Source organism: Vicia villosa, linkage group LG4 (assembly GCF_029867415.1).
Source record: "Vicia villosa cultivar HV-30 ecotype Madison, WI linkage group LG4, Vvil1.0, whole genome shotgun sequence".
In the NCBI taxonomy this organism is placed as follows: Eukaryota; Viridiplantae; Streptophyta; class Magnoliopsida; order Fabales; family Fabaceae; genus Vicia; species Vicia villosa.
In genome coordinates this window covers 41,446,580-41,460,041 of record NC_081183.1, presented here as the reverse complement: position 1 = coordinate 41,460,041, position 13,462 = coordinate 41,446,580, and the positions used below count along the sequence as shown (strand labels likewise).

General features: G+C 34.6%; 1 long non-coding RNA gene across 1 annotated transcript; it reads right to left on the bottom strand.

The window, feature by feature from the left end:
• Nucleotides 1-7,978: 7,978 nt before the first annotated feature.
• Nucleotides 7,979-9,529, bottom strand: LOC131599092 (uncharacterized). The gene is made up of 3 exons (XR_009282547.1): nucleotides 9,390-9,529; nucleotides 9,040-9,067; nucleotides 7,979-8,206 (listed from the first exon to the last, which is right to left on the bottom strand). It is a non-coding gene; the product is annotated as an uncharacterized LOC131599092 (long non-coding RNA).
• Nucleotides 9,530-13,462: the final 3,933 nt, after the last annotated feature.

Genomic DNA, 13,462 nt, shown 5'->3' with positions numbered 1-13,462 from the left:
TGAATCAAACTTTAAAAAGCTTTCTTAATCAAATCAAAGTGATCAAGTGACAAAAAGTGCACACCTCTTGAATACCTTTGATCCTTTGAATCAAACTTTAAAAGATCTTTCTTAATTAAATCAAAGTGATTAAGTGACAAGGGGTGAACACCTCTTGAATACCTTCGATCCTTTGAACCAAACACTAAACATCCTTCATAAAATTAACCAACAAAATCGTAGTTTTTTATTCGAACTACGATTGCTCTGACTTTCCCATTGCACGAGGGAATACGTAGGCACAAGATACAAACGTCTTGGCGAGCACAATAATAAATAAAAACCCCTTTTCTTTTCTTGATTAATAAATTAAAGAACGCAAACATCCCGCAAACACTCATTCATAAAACTAACTAAATTAGTCCCATCGAGTACGATGGAGGTGAGGGGTGCTAATACCTTCCCCTTGCCTAACCGACTCCCGAACCCTAATTTGGTTGCAATGACCGTCTTATCCATTTGTTTTATTCATGGGTTTTATTCGATATTTTCCCTTTCCTTTTTGGAACAAATAAAGATCGGTGGCGACTCTGTTCATTTTCGAGTGTGTAGACACCTCGAGTATTTTTTTAGCGCTACACGGAAGTGACAAGCAACAAGGTTTGGAAAAGGAAATACCCTCCATAATAAAAGGGTAATGGACCATTGAGCCATGCGACGTTAAACGAAGCGCTTCGTGGGAGGCAACCCACGATTTTAATAATTAATTTCTCTGTTCGTTTGTTTTATTTTCAGGAAATAAAAGAGGACGTCTCTAGTGAAAGCTCAGAAGTGATCATTGGAGTGCAATACCCTTTGTGAGTCACCTCTCTGGAGCTTGTTCTGAAACATTAAGGTCAATGTTTAGTTCAAGTTTGGGGGAGGCTCTTCTCTTTGCATTGCATTTTATATTTTTACGTTATTGGTAAGATGTGAAACCATAAAGTGAATTATTCCCAAATTTTGACCGAAATTTTAATTTTTGTTGAAGAGTTTTGATCTTAAAGAGCGATCGGGAATAGTATATAGAGATGAAGCGAGGATTGTTTGAGGACAAAAAGTTCGGAATAATGTGACAAGAAGAGGTTTGTTTAAACACCCTTGGTTCCCTAAAAGAAATACGAGTCTAACATGTAGATTTGCACCATAGTACTTGTCTCCTGAGAAGTACTCCTCGAGTAGTTTATTGATACAGTCTGGCATAATTCAGATTCACTTGCATGATGACTGGTTGAGAAAAATAAGGATATAAAGTTGGCACCAAATGATGAAAAGGCGGTAAAAGGCAATCGGCTCTCTAAATTGGGTAACCCTCACCCGGTTATTCAGCCCAAAGGAGATTGATCCCCAAACGTCGTCCAAAAGGACAATATATAACTGCAAAGTTTGAAAATTTCATCGGTAATTAAACGTAGCAAATGCTGCTAGTTTGGTGCCAAGAAAAGAAAATAAGAAGCCTTGATTCGTCTCATGCAGGTGATGATTATTATAAGAAATGCAGTGCCTTAATATGATTGTCCGATTGAAAGAGGAGGAAAATCGGAAAGAGACTTAAGTGCAAAGCATAGTTGGAGAGTATCCGAAAGGGGAGCTTAAGGTTTAATGTGTTGGCAGAAACTCGTCGCGTCATGTGAATGTCGAACCAACTGTTTCTTGATCAATACAAACGGATATCTCACGTATGAACACCCGTGTGCTTTGAAGGTCATTAACTTTTATAATTGTCGCTTGAGGTCAAGCAACGGTTTAAGTTTGGGGGAGTTTGATCAGTGGTTTTCACACATATATTTACCGTTGTTTTTAAGTATCTTCAGGTTATTTTATTTAGTGTTTTATGTTATTATTCGTCATTTTATGCTTTGGTTGTGTGTTTTAATGTTTTCAGGCTCATATGGATAAATCGGAATAAATCAGTGCAAAATTCGGAGTTTCGAGGAAGTTCAGAAAGTATGATTCAGGAGGCCTGACACGGGTGGTTGTGTTACTCATCACGGGCCGTGTCAGGGAGAGCACTGAAACGAAGTTTGGAAAGAAAATAATAACAGTGGACCAACACGGGTGCCCTTGTTGCTCAACACGGCCCGTGTTGGGTTTGACGCTGATTTCAGCGATTTTTATTAATTTGTTAAGTGGTTGGCCTGCAAGGGTGTTTTCGGGATTTCCAACAAACTTAAGTGAGTCTGCACTATTTAGGAAGAGTTTTCAAGATGAATTAGGGATCTTTTTGCCACACGAAGAATTGGAGGATTGAGAGAAGAAGCCTATGCAATTGGAGAAGAACAGAGAACTCTCATGAGCGGAAGCCATTGAAGATCAAGGTTCATCATCTCTATTGTAATGTCTTTATTTGATATCTTTGTAATTTCTTTGGATGATATGAGTAGCTAAACCCCCCAATGCTAGGGGAATCCCTGATTAACATTTGTGATGATCTTGAATTCCGAATTTCAATAACATATTTCTCTTTCATGTTCAATTTAATGGTATAAGGTTTTTAATGCTTTCCTCGTCGGACCAACTGGATTGATTTATGACTGACAATTAGGATTGACCTCCATTGTTAGGGTTTCTATACCATTATACTATAGTAGATACCACCTAGGACTAGGGATACCCTATAGTAACCGGATTATTCTTGATTATAATAATACTTGATTTGATCACTAATCTCGAAGGACTTTGGGATTAGGATTTGAATGTTCAGAGGTTTGCCCACTAAGGACTTAGGAGCAAATACCCTTAAGAACCGGTAATTGATAAGTTGAATTTTGTTAGTGAAATAAGGGTTCAGAATTGTTACATGTTAATGCACACACCTACCCTGGCATGTTACTCATATTTGGCCAAATCAACCTTTTTAAGTTTATTTGCAATTTAATTCATGATTATAAAAACCAAAACCCCCAAGGCTTTTTGTTTAATTGAATTCCTACCAACTCTATAATATCACGCAGTCCTTGAGATTGACATTCGGGGAATTTTTCCTTTATCACTACAGAGGCAAAATAGTACACTTACTATTTTACCGATCAAGTTTTTGGCGCCGTTGCCGGGGACTGCCGAAGATTATAGAGTTTTAGATTTATTTCAATTAGAATTTTGTTGCTCTGCGACTAAAATTTTATTTTCTGCGAAAAAAAATATTTTATTTTTGTTCCTCATTCTAATAATTGTCTAATCTGTTTATGCGAGGTAAGGCCTCATCAGAATTTCTTTTTGACGCAGATATTGAAAGGACTTTGCACACAAGGCGCAGACAAGTTCGTCAAGCTAAACTGGAATCCGAGGAAGAAGTGATTACAGTTCATTCTGGTTCAGACACCAAAAGTGAAGAAGAGATCATGGGGAGGTACCATCGCCAAAGAGACTTCTCGGAGACTATGGTGCTAGAAACACACCGGGAGGGAGACTAACTATTGTCAACCAACCGGTGAATGTTCCTAATTTTCAATTGCATCCTAGCACCATCACTCAGCTCGAAAGAAAGACTTTCACCGGAAAGGTAAATGAAGATGCAAACAAGCACCTACAGAGGTTTCTGACCATGAGTACAACTTTAAAAATCGAAGGTCATACAGAAGAGGCCAAGAAGTTGAGAATGTTCCCATTAGCCTTGGCAGAAGAAGCAGAAGAGTGGTTTTATTCCCTTCTAGCGGGCATCATTACATCATGGGAAGAGATGGAAAAAGCTTTCTTAAATGAGTATTTTCCTGCATCTGTATTTATAAGGAAGAGGTATGACATCCTGAACTTCAAACAGAAGGAGGGTGAGCCCTTAGGAGATGCCTACAAAAGATTCAAAAGAATTCTAGTAGCATGTCCCACTCACAATATGGACAAGACTGAACAGATGCAAGTATTTGTCAATGGGCTCAGAATGAAAACAAAATAGTTAATTGATACAGCAGCTAGAGGCTTGACAAATTTCATAATAGCTGCAAATGAGCATTTGGAATTGTATGGCAAGTGTGCTAGCAAACCGGAAGGAATCATTGATCTTAAGCTGGAAATTTCGAATGCGACTTCAATCGCCCCAAAATCTTAGTCTCGTGCACTACTGCTTCACTCTTCCTCAAAAGTCATCGACACTCAAATCATCCCTAATACCGAACATCTCGAGATCTCGTCTTAATCATCAACAACAAGCTCTGCTCAAACTCGCTTCAGACATTGGCGGTAATAACCGTCCTTATAACAAAATTAGTCTTGTCATTGTTTTGACGCTTCCATCAAAGTTCAAATCGGGCATCCGAAACTCAAGCTAGGTGCATCTTCGAGTTCCAACCTATAGTTTATCGCAAAATCATTACTCAATCACTTTTCAAACATCGGTATCTCACGCAAAGGTTACTAACACCAACAACTTCACAATCCTCAGCCGTGCTGAACATCGTAATTGTCTAACTTCTGCTTTCCAAAATCATTCTTAACTTCACATCGCCTTCGAATCCAGATAACATCCAAAACTGTCAACAGCGCTTGCACCCTCGCTTGTCGACAACATACCAGACTATCTCTTACAACAGAAACCTCTTCGATAAGCAAGGCTTCTCCCCTACTTATCGTCAAATTACTTCCTGCAACAAAACAAATAAGCACCAACAGTGTTCACACACTCGTCGCGTACCAAGGGATAGACAACAATTAGACAACATTGGCCGGACAGACCGACCTGCTCTGATACCACTAATGTAACACCCCATTTCTACTCGGCAGTTATATGCAAGAATCAGAGTTTCAAAATTTCTCAACAAATAAATGAGGTGTCACATATTCATTTCAAACAAATCACTTCATCACACTTAGCGGATACATAGCACTTTATTTAACCAACTAGTCAGAGACCCGTGCTGTCGCACGGGTGCATTTTTTTATGGTGTAGTATTTTATAAACGATAAGAAAAATTCGAAGTAACGAAATTTGACCAAACGCATATATAAAATAGAAAAGAACAATCTAAAAAGTGTTAATAATAAGAAATTAAAAAATTTAATAATAAAAAATTAAGAAATTAATAGTATGAGAAGTAGGTTTCAATTTAAAAATATGATCCACATGGTACCATATAATTGCTAACTAAAATAGATAAACACTAATGGGAATGCACACGGGTGGAATCATGAGTGCCTAACAACAATTTTGTTCACGGTTGTTACAATTATTGAGATTTCAAACATTGAAGTGGTTATTTGATTCAAAGAGTGGAAAAAAAGAGTTGTGTTAATTTTTCTATAACAGTCGGTTCAAAGATGCTGTCATAATTTTATTGTTTGAAAAAAATTGTTGTCATAATTTTTTTAGAGAAAATGGATGATGCACTGACAGTGTAAAATATTTTTACACTGTCAACCAATCACCACCCATGTATCCAATTAAACCAATTTTTTATTTAAAAAAAACTTAATGACATGGCACATTTATGATTTTCTATAGGATGACAGTGTAAAATTATTTTACACTGTAGTGCACTACCTTTTAACTATTTTTTTAACACATCAATTTTAATTTAATAAGATAGATTTAAAAATAGTTAATCATAGTAATTAAGTAAGTAGAAAATTGGAACCAAATATAAATAGGCACTTAGATTTAATACAGTTACAAAGGAAATGTCAAATTCAAAGCAAAGGTCTATCATATAATAGATTCTTTCATTTCAAAAAATAAAATAGAGGAAATGGTAGCCCATGTTTATCGTTTGATTGCTCCATATGAAAACTGTTACAAAGGAAAGCTTGGATTAAAAGGAGTAACATTTAAATTGGAATAACAACCAAGTAACCACACACTTGTTAACTTTGTAAATTGTTTCAACTGTTTTCCTGCATTGACAGTTATTGGATGAAAAAATACCTTATCACAATTTTCTAGTTAGATCAATGTATACTATGATGACAACACAATTTGGTTTCACATAAACTAAAAATAACAGCAGTAAGAACATTCTTTAATACTGTATCAACATAGTATTGAGATTGAAACAAAGGAATATTGTAGAAACTAACCTCCCTGCAGCTATGGTGTTTTTCTAAAAATGAGTTGATGATCTATTTTCCTAAAATTGCTTCTTTGAAGTTGTAGTATCTTTTTTTAACTTTTGGGCCAATAGAGGACACAGTTGGTAGTTTCATTATTTTAATATAATACAAACAAATGCAAAAATATATTTCTGCATCAACTGAAAGTTTAATCGTTGAAACCTATTATATCCATTATCATTTAAAAAAATCCAGTTAACTATATTATCTTAAAGTGTATAATAATTAAAAGTTTAAAATATTTAAAAGTGTAAAAGTAAGGCTAAAGGTTTTACTATATTATCCCAATTGAGGTGTGTTTGGCTGTTGACTATTTCACATACTTAGTTTCTTTACAACCATGTTGTTTGTTTGGATGTAAAGGCTTTATAACATTGTGTATCATAAGTTCCATGCTTCATGGCTACAGTAGAACCAATATTGTGCAGTGTACCGGGCAACGTCCAATTTTGACAAAAGCATGATTATTATATTAAATAATACTATGTTTACACCATAATGAACATAGGAAAAGTACCTGTACCGTGTAATAGGGCCTAACATATTCCTGCATTTAGAAGATATACCTAGTACAACATGACAAGAGATTACAAAAAGCACTTTTGCATTTAAGGATGATTTGACATTGAGTATGAGCAATTTTCTCCAATGCTGCGATTTCTCAGAAAATAGATATCAGTTGGTGCATAAAAATACAAAGTTTACCTCAATATCCAGTTCCCAATGTTATAAAGTGACAACATTGGTATTGGTAATTTAAAAACGTACTATGCAGAAAGAGGGAAGGAACTGTCTGCAAAAAATATCAAAATTCGGTTCCCAATGTTACAAAGTGACATTATAATTAAAACTTCAATATCTGGTTTCAACCCTTGAACATAGAAGATATATCAAGAAGAAATGCCCATTCTCAAAGTTTTCAACTCAATTATCTTGCATGAGTTAGCTAAAACAATTTGAGTTTCTTCATATATTACTCCCTCCGTCCCATAATGAGTGACTCAATTGGAATAATTTAGTGTCCCAAATTGAATGACCCATTTCAATTTTCAATAAATTTTTTCCTATTCTACCCTTTAATTAATTAAACTTTCACAATTTTCAATACATGATTAGGGGTGCTATGGTAAAAATGTTATTCTTTCTCTTACTTTTTTACACTTTTCTTAATATGTGTGAAATGGTGGGCTGGTCACTCATTGTGGGACGGAGGGAGTATTAAGCACTAAAATACTGCAGCAGTAATAGGAAGAAACAATCCGGATATTGTCAACTGTAGCAGTAAAATTTGAGTTTCTTAATATATTATTAAGCACTAAAATACTGCAGCAGTAATACTAAAGTTATTGAAGTTTTTGTCAATAGCAGTCAATTGTTTTCAATAGCACTCAATTGTTTTTAAAAGCACAGTAGGAGTGAGATTTTAAAGCTGGTTGGATTAGTAAAAGCACTACTTTAGATTGTCTTTCATAATGCATGGACATACATAATGCTGTCACAAAATATAGTCATAAAAAAAAAAAGAAATGATTATACATAATGCTGTCAGTCTGTCACAGAATTAGTAAAGTTTGGAATTCAAACAAAAGTTAGACTTTCATTACAACAAACATAGATGATAGACAAATTCAAGTTTAGAATTCAAATAATGCATAAAAAGGGTGCATAGACAACTGCAAGTTTAGTAGCCAAGTTCGGATCATAGTTCATAAAAGATGCATAGTTACACCCATAAAACAGTTAGCATTCAAGAAAGAATGGATTAATGACATCTTGTAAAACACCAATAATATCTATTTCAAAGAAAGATGAGATGAAGTCAAGATTTAAAAAAATAGGACATTAATGGTTGGATTAGCAATAACAAAGCCAGAATACAAAATGATTCATGGCATGGAATAACTAATCATATTGTGAAAGTTTTCAATGGCATGAAAGTTGAATTTGTGAGGTGGAATTTCTGGTATGTCCACATTGGTGAGGTAGTCCCTCCATTAAAGAGAAGCTTGAGTTGGTTGGAACATACTTTGAAAGGGCCATCATTAACCACAGGCTCCCCATTATAAAGATAATAAGTTTCATGTTCCTTTACTTGGTCTATCCAATCTTTAAAGTCTCGACTCCTAGTGGTGACATGAATTTGATCACCCTGCGATTTAAAGGAAAACAACAATTAGCAGCATACATTATTGAACAAATGCATTACTGTTAGTATCAAAACAAATCAAAAGGCATGAAAATGAGGTAAAGTACCTTACCATACAACACAGTTTGTAACCATAGAAAATATTACAGCGAAATACTTCCAAAAGTGATATAATTTTGTAAAGAGGCAAAGTATCTTACCATACAACATAGTTAAAAAGTATGAAAACTCAAAAAAGTTAAAAGTTAAAAATCGGTAAACAACAAAAAGTATGAATTTTTATGAAGATAAAAGTCAAAAAAGTATGAAGAGACATAATTTTTCTTCTCACTATGCAACGACATAACATTACAGCTAATATGAAAACTTTATGAAGTAAAAAAGTATGACTTTTTATGAAGATAAAAGTATGAAAAGACATAAAAACATCCATGAACAGTTTTATGATCCTAAAGGCTAAAAATCCATGAACAATCGTTCTGAAAGGCATGAGAACTCTGCAAATAAGCTAAATATCAGACTTTTTTAAAGGAATCAGTTATATGAAAAAAGCCTAAAAACAGGAACATATAAAAGTATGCATTTTTATAAACAAAAACTAAATATGAGGATGAAACTTAGATGAAACAGTTTTATGTAGAAAGCATAAAAAGCCATGAACAATCGTTCTGAAAGGCAAGAGAACTCTGCAAAGAAGCTAAATAGTAGACTTTTTTAAATGAATCAGTTATATGAAGAAAGCCTAAAAACAGGAACATAAAAAAGTTTGCATTTTTATGAACAAATACTAAATATGAGAATGAAACTTTAGATGAAACAATGAGGATGAGTCTTACCCGGGTTTTCGATGAAGATGAACACCTTCTGCAGAGAAAACGTATGGACAGGGACGAGGATGAGTAGTTTCATATGAGTTATGAGAGAGAAGGGTTATGAGAGAGAAGTGATCATAATGTTAAGCATTAAGAGAACAAAAAAGGGACAAAGCAACAGCATTACAGTTCATGGAAGCTACATATTTTGTTTGGAATGTTTATCGTAGGAAAATGTAAAACACAGAAAAACCAATTATAATGTACATGAACAATGTAATACAGAGAAAAAGTATTTTGGAAGATGGAAATCGGAGTAAATCGGAATCTGAAAATGTAAAGAAAAGAAGAAAAAAAGGATGGAAGATGATGACCTTTGGCCTTGAGATGGTTTTGACGTTTACCCGGCGGTTGAATGTTGGTGTCTTGCAAGCTTAGTGTCTGGTATCAAGAGAGAAATGGGTGAGTGTATGTCTTTGCAAACAAAATGAAGCTGGTTGGATGGAAAACAAAGGAGTAGTGGAAAGTGTGCCAACGAAAATCAGTAGGATAAGTACAAAAGTAAGGTTTCTATCCAATGAGAACTCACCAATTGGCAGTTTGTATTATTGAATTTGTTAATTACTTTGCTAATTTATCAAGTAAACCAAATCAACTTCCAATTAACATTTAACTAAATTAGATATCATGTTAAGTATCGAAATGACAACGTCATGCTTCTGTATATCACAACAATTCGACTCATTAAGTCAATTCAAATTAGTCTCATAATCCTCTATAAATTATTCTTCTAATTTACTCACTAATCCACTATCAACTAACCAAAATTATTCACAAAGCATACTTCAATTAATTGTGCAAATTTCGCGTCGCTACCGATTATCTAATTTTCGGTTATATCCTTAATACTCACGACTTTATGAGTCTTCGAGTTACACTTCCATGTCACCAAAAACATAACTCAACCGGTTAATTCGGATACAATTCTATTCTTTACCGGTTATTCGATTCGTTCGGTTAAATTCTCAAGATATCGTAATTTACCGATAAACCGAATAGTTAATCTAAGTTCAAGTTTATTTCAATTAAATAGGTTTATTAAAAATTAATTCAACTATTAATTTAATCGACCGATTAATATCACAATTTCGACAAAAGAACACCACCATGTTAATATACTAATTAAACTTAGCTACCATGTAAATTTTCATCAAATTCCGGACAACTAATTATATTGCTTAATTCGGCTATTTCGATCAAACGGGATTGTTTTACATTATAAAATTACCACTATAAATCTCAATTCACTTCAATATCCATTTCCAATATTCTTACACCTACTGTCATGGCATATGTTTCACAAATACTACTGTTTCATCACTAAGGTTCTATTGTTTTTATTATAATTCATTCTAAGACCATGATTCTCTTCCTTCACATTACTTGCATATTTATATATTAAGTAAAAGTGTTAACTAACGGTGTGCAGGTGGAACGAAACAGGGCACAAACAAAATTAAGTTACAGTATAATACAATGAAGTGACAATGAAACAAAACAAACATAACACAATACCATTATCATAATCAATCAAATTTCAAACCGTGACAGCAAGCAACAAATCCAGCACAACACAATGAATAACCTATACCCTAATCCCCAACATACAAAGTTTCATAAGCCCCATTTTAGGAAGAGAACCCCACCCTTACCTTATCAATGGAAGAAACTTAATGGGTCTCTAATTGCATCTTTAATTGACACCATGGATGAAAAATCTTCAAGCTCCTTCTTCTCCATAGTCTTGCCTCTTTCTTCTCTATTCTTGTTCTCTTCATTTTGACCACTCTCCTCTTTCCAATTCTCTAAAACCCTAATATAAAATCTAATTTGGGCTTAGCATATAACAACTCTTATTTATTATACTCCACAAACCAATTTAGGCCCAATAAGATAAATAACTCCAATTAAATCAAAATATCACTTTTATTAATATTCCAACAATATAATAAATTCCGACTTGTAAATAATATTATTCTTAATATTATTCTTCGATCGTCCGACTAAAATCCGACTTTTAACTTAATAAATTCAAATACGCTTCTTAAAATAACACTGACAATCCAAATTCGACCAAAATATCATATTTCCGGTCTAATCTTAATTGCTCAGAAAATCTCAAAACTTCAAATATTATTCCAATAATATTTCTAATACTGAAAATATTAAAACTCTTGATTAAATATCGATCTGCTATCCCGAACTAATACCGACTAAATCGTCTCAAAATACGAAAACTTCACTAAACACTCCGAACGTCTAGATTAAGCAAATAATCGAATTTCCGGGCGTTACACGTGAGATACCTATCTTCCTTTAATCGAGTTCAGTAACAACAATAGTTACCATTCAAGTATAGGTATGGCACCTTTCAAGGCATTGTATGGTCGGAGGTGTAGGACTCCGTTGTGTTGGCATGAATCCGGTGAGGGTGTAGTTCTTAGACCTGAGATTGTTCGAGAGACTATCGAGAAAGTGAAGTTGATCCATGAGAAGATGAAGACTTCTCAGAGTAGGCAGAAAAGTTACCATGATAAGCGTATGAAGGATTTGGAATTCCAAGCTGGTGATCATGTTTTTTTTAGAGTCACGCCGGTGACCGGTGTTGGACGTGCGTTGAAGTCGAAGAAGCTTACTTCATGTTTCATTGGACCATATCAAATTTTGGACCAGACTGGTAATGTGGCGTATCGTGTGGCGTTACCGCCAAATCTTTCGAATTTGCATGACGTGTTTCATGTGTCACAACTTCGGAAGTATATTTCTGACCCTTCTGATGTAATTAGTATGGATGACGTACAAGTGCGAGATAATCTCACGGTGGAGACTATGCCGGTGCGGATTGAGGATCGGGAAAGGAAGATTCTCCGAGGCAAAGAGATTGCCTTGGTGAAGGATGTTTGGTCAGGTGCCGCCGGTGAGAGTATGACGTGGGAGATGGAAAGTAAGATGCGGGAGTCTTATCCCGAGTTGTTCGTTTCAGGTATTTTCGAGGACGAAAATATTCTAAGTGCGGGAAGTTGTAACACTCCGTTTTTAATCGCTTTATTTATTTAATTGTGTGATTGGTAAATTTTCGTATTATTTGTGTGATTATATATGAAATAAGCGATTACGTGATTAATTGACTTTTTATGCTAACGTTGTTAGTAAATAACTTAAGTTAGTAAGACAATTGGCATTTGGGCCTAAGTTGGTGTTAGTAAGAGTGGGTTGTGAATTATAGCCCGTTAGTAATAATAAAATAGTAAGAGTTTAAAAAAACTAGGGTTTTATGAGAATTAGAGGTTATTTGGGAAATAAGAGAAAAGGAGAAGAGAAAGGAGGAAGAGGAGAAACTAGGAGAACCCTTTGAAGATTTAGAGGTTCCTTCAATCCAACCAAGATAAGGGTGGAGTTCTTTCATTCTAAAGGGATGTATGATGATAGTTTATGGTGGGATTTAAGGATTATATGTATTGCATCATTTTCTTGATAAATGTTAGGTTTTGAGTGAAATCAATTGGGTTTTTGTGAATTGTTGTGTTGAATGATGTTATAATGATTGCCCACGAGTAGTACATGCTAGGTATCACTAATATGTGCTGGATTTGGTCTGGATAGAGATTTTGGGTGATTTTTTATTGGAACCCGTAGCGGTTAGTTGAACTAAAATTTTGATTTTCGTTCGGTTCGCCCCGCGAACAGTAAAACTTCTGTCGTCGCGCCGCGAACATGGATGGCGCCGCGAACTGTAAGCAGATTTGGAGAAAAACTCAAATATGCGTAACTTTTGATTCGTAGATCCGTTTTATATGCCGTTTGAACCTATGTGAAGCTGAAATTAATTCCTATATGATGATATATAATTGAATAGCCCTTGACATCGTTTTGAAAATTTTATTTCTTCCTTGATGGCTTTATGTGATGTGAAGTAATATTATTGTGCTTTGATATGACAAGTGACGTGATTGCGAAGTGATTCATTGCTATGAACAATAATGATATTGTGGTTGTCATTAAATTGCGACATTGAATTGATGATGTTTAGTTGTTGTGTGATAAATGACGTGAATGTGGATGTTGCATCATTGAGTCTCATCCATTGCATAAATGTAAAGTGGCCTTAATGGAAAATGTGATGATGGCCTGAAAATGGCAAATGCGAAGTGGCCCTAATGGTAAAAGCGAAGTGGGAGTTTTACTCCAAATGGTACCACATGCATGTGCATTATGTCGAGTTACATATTGAGTCTTATGTTGGTATTATGCAATGATGAATATGTTGCATTTGTTATATGATGTGAATGATGTTTGAATTCTATGTTGCTTGAATACTATATAGCTTGGATAGTTGATAATATATATGATTTGGCAAAAATGCATATGTTGAGAAGTGGTGAATGTG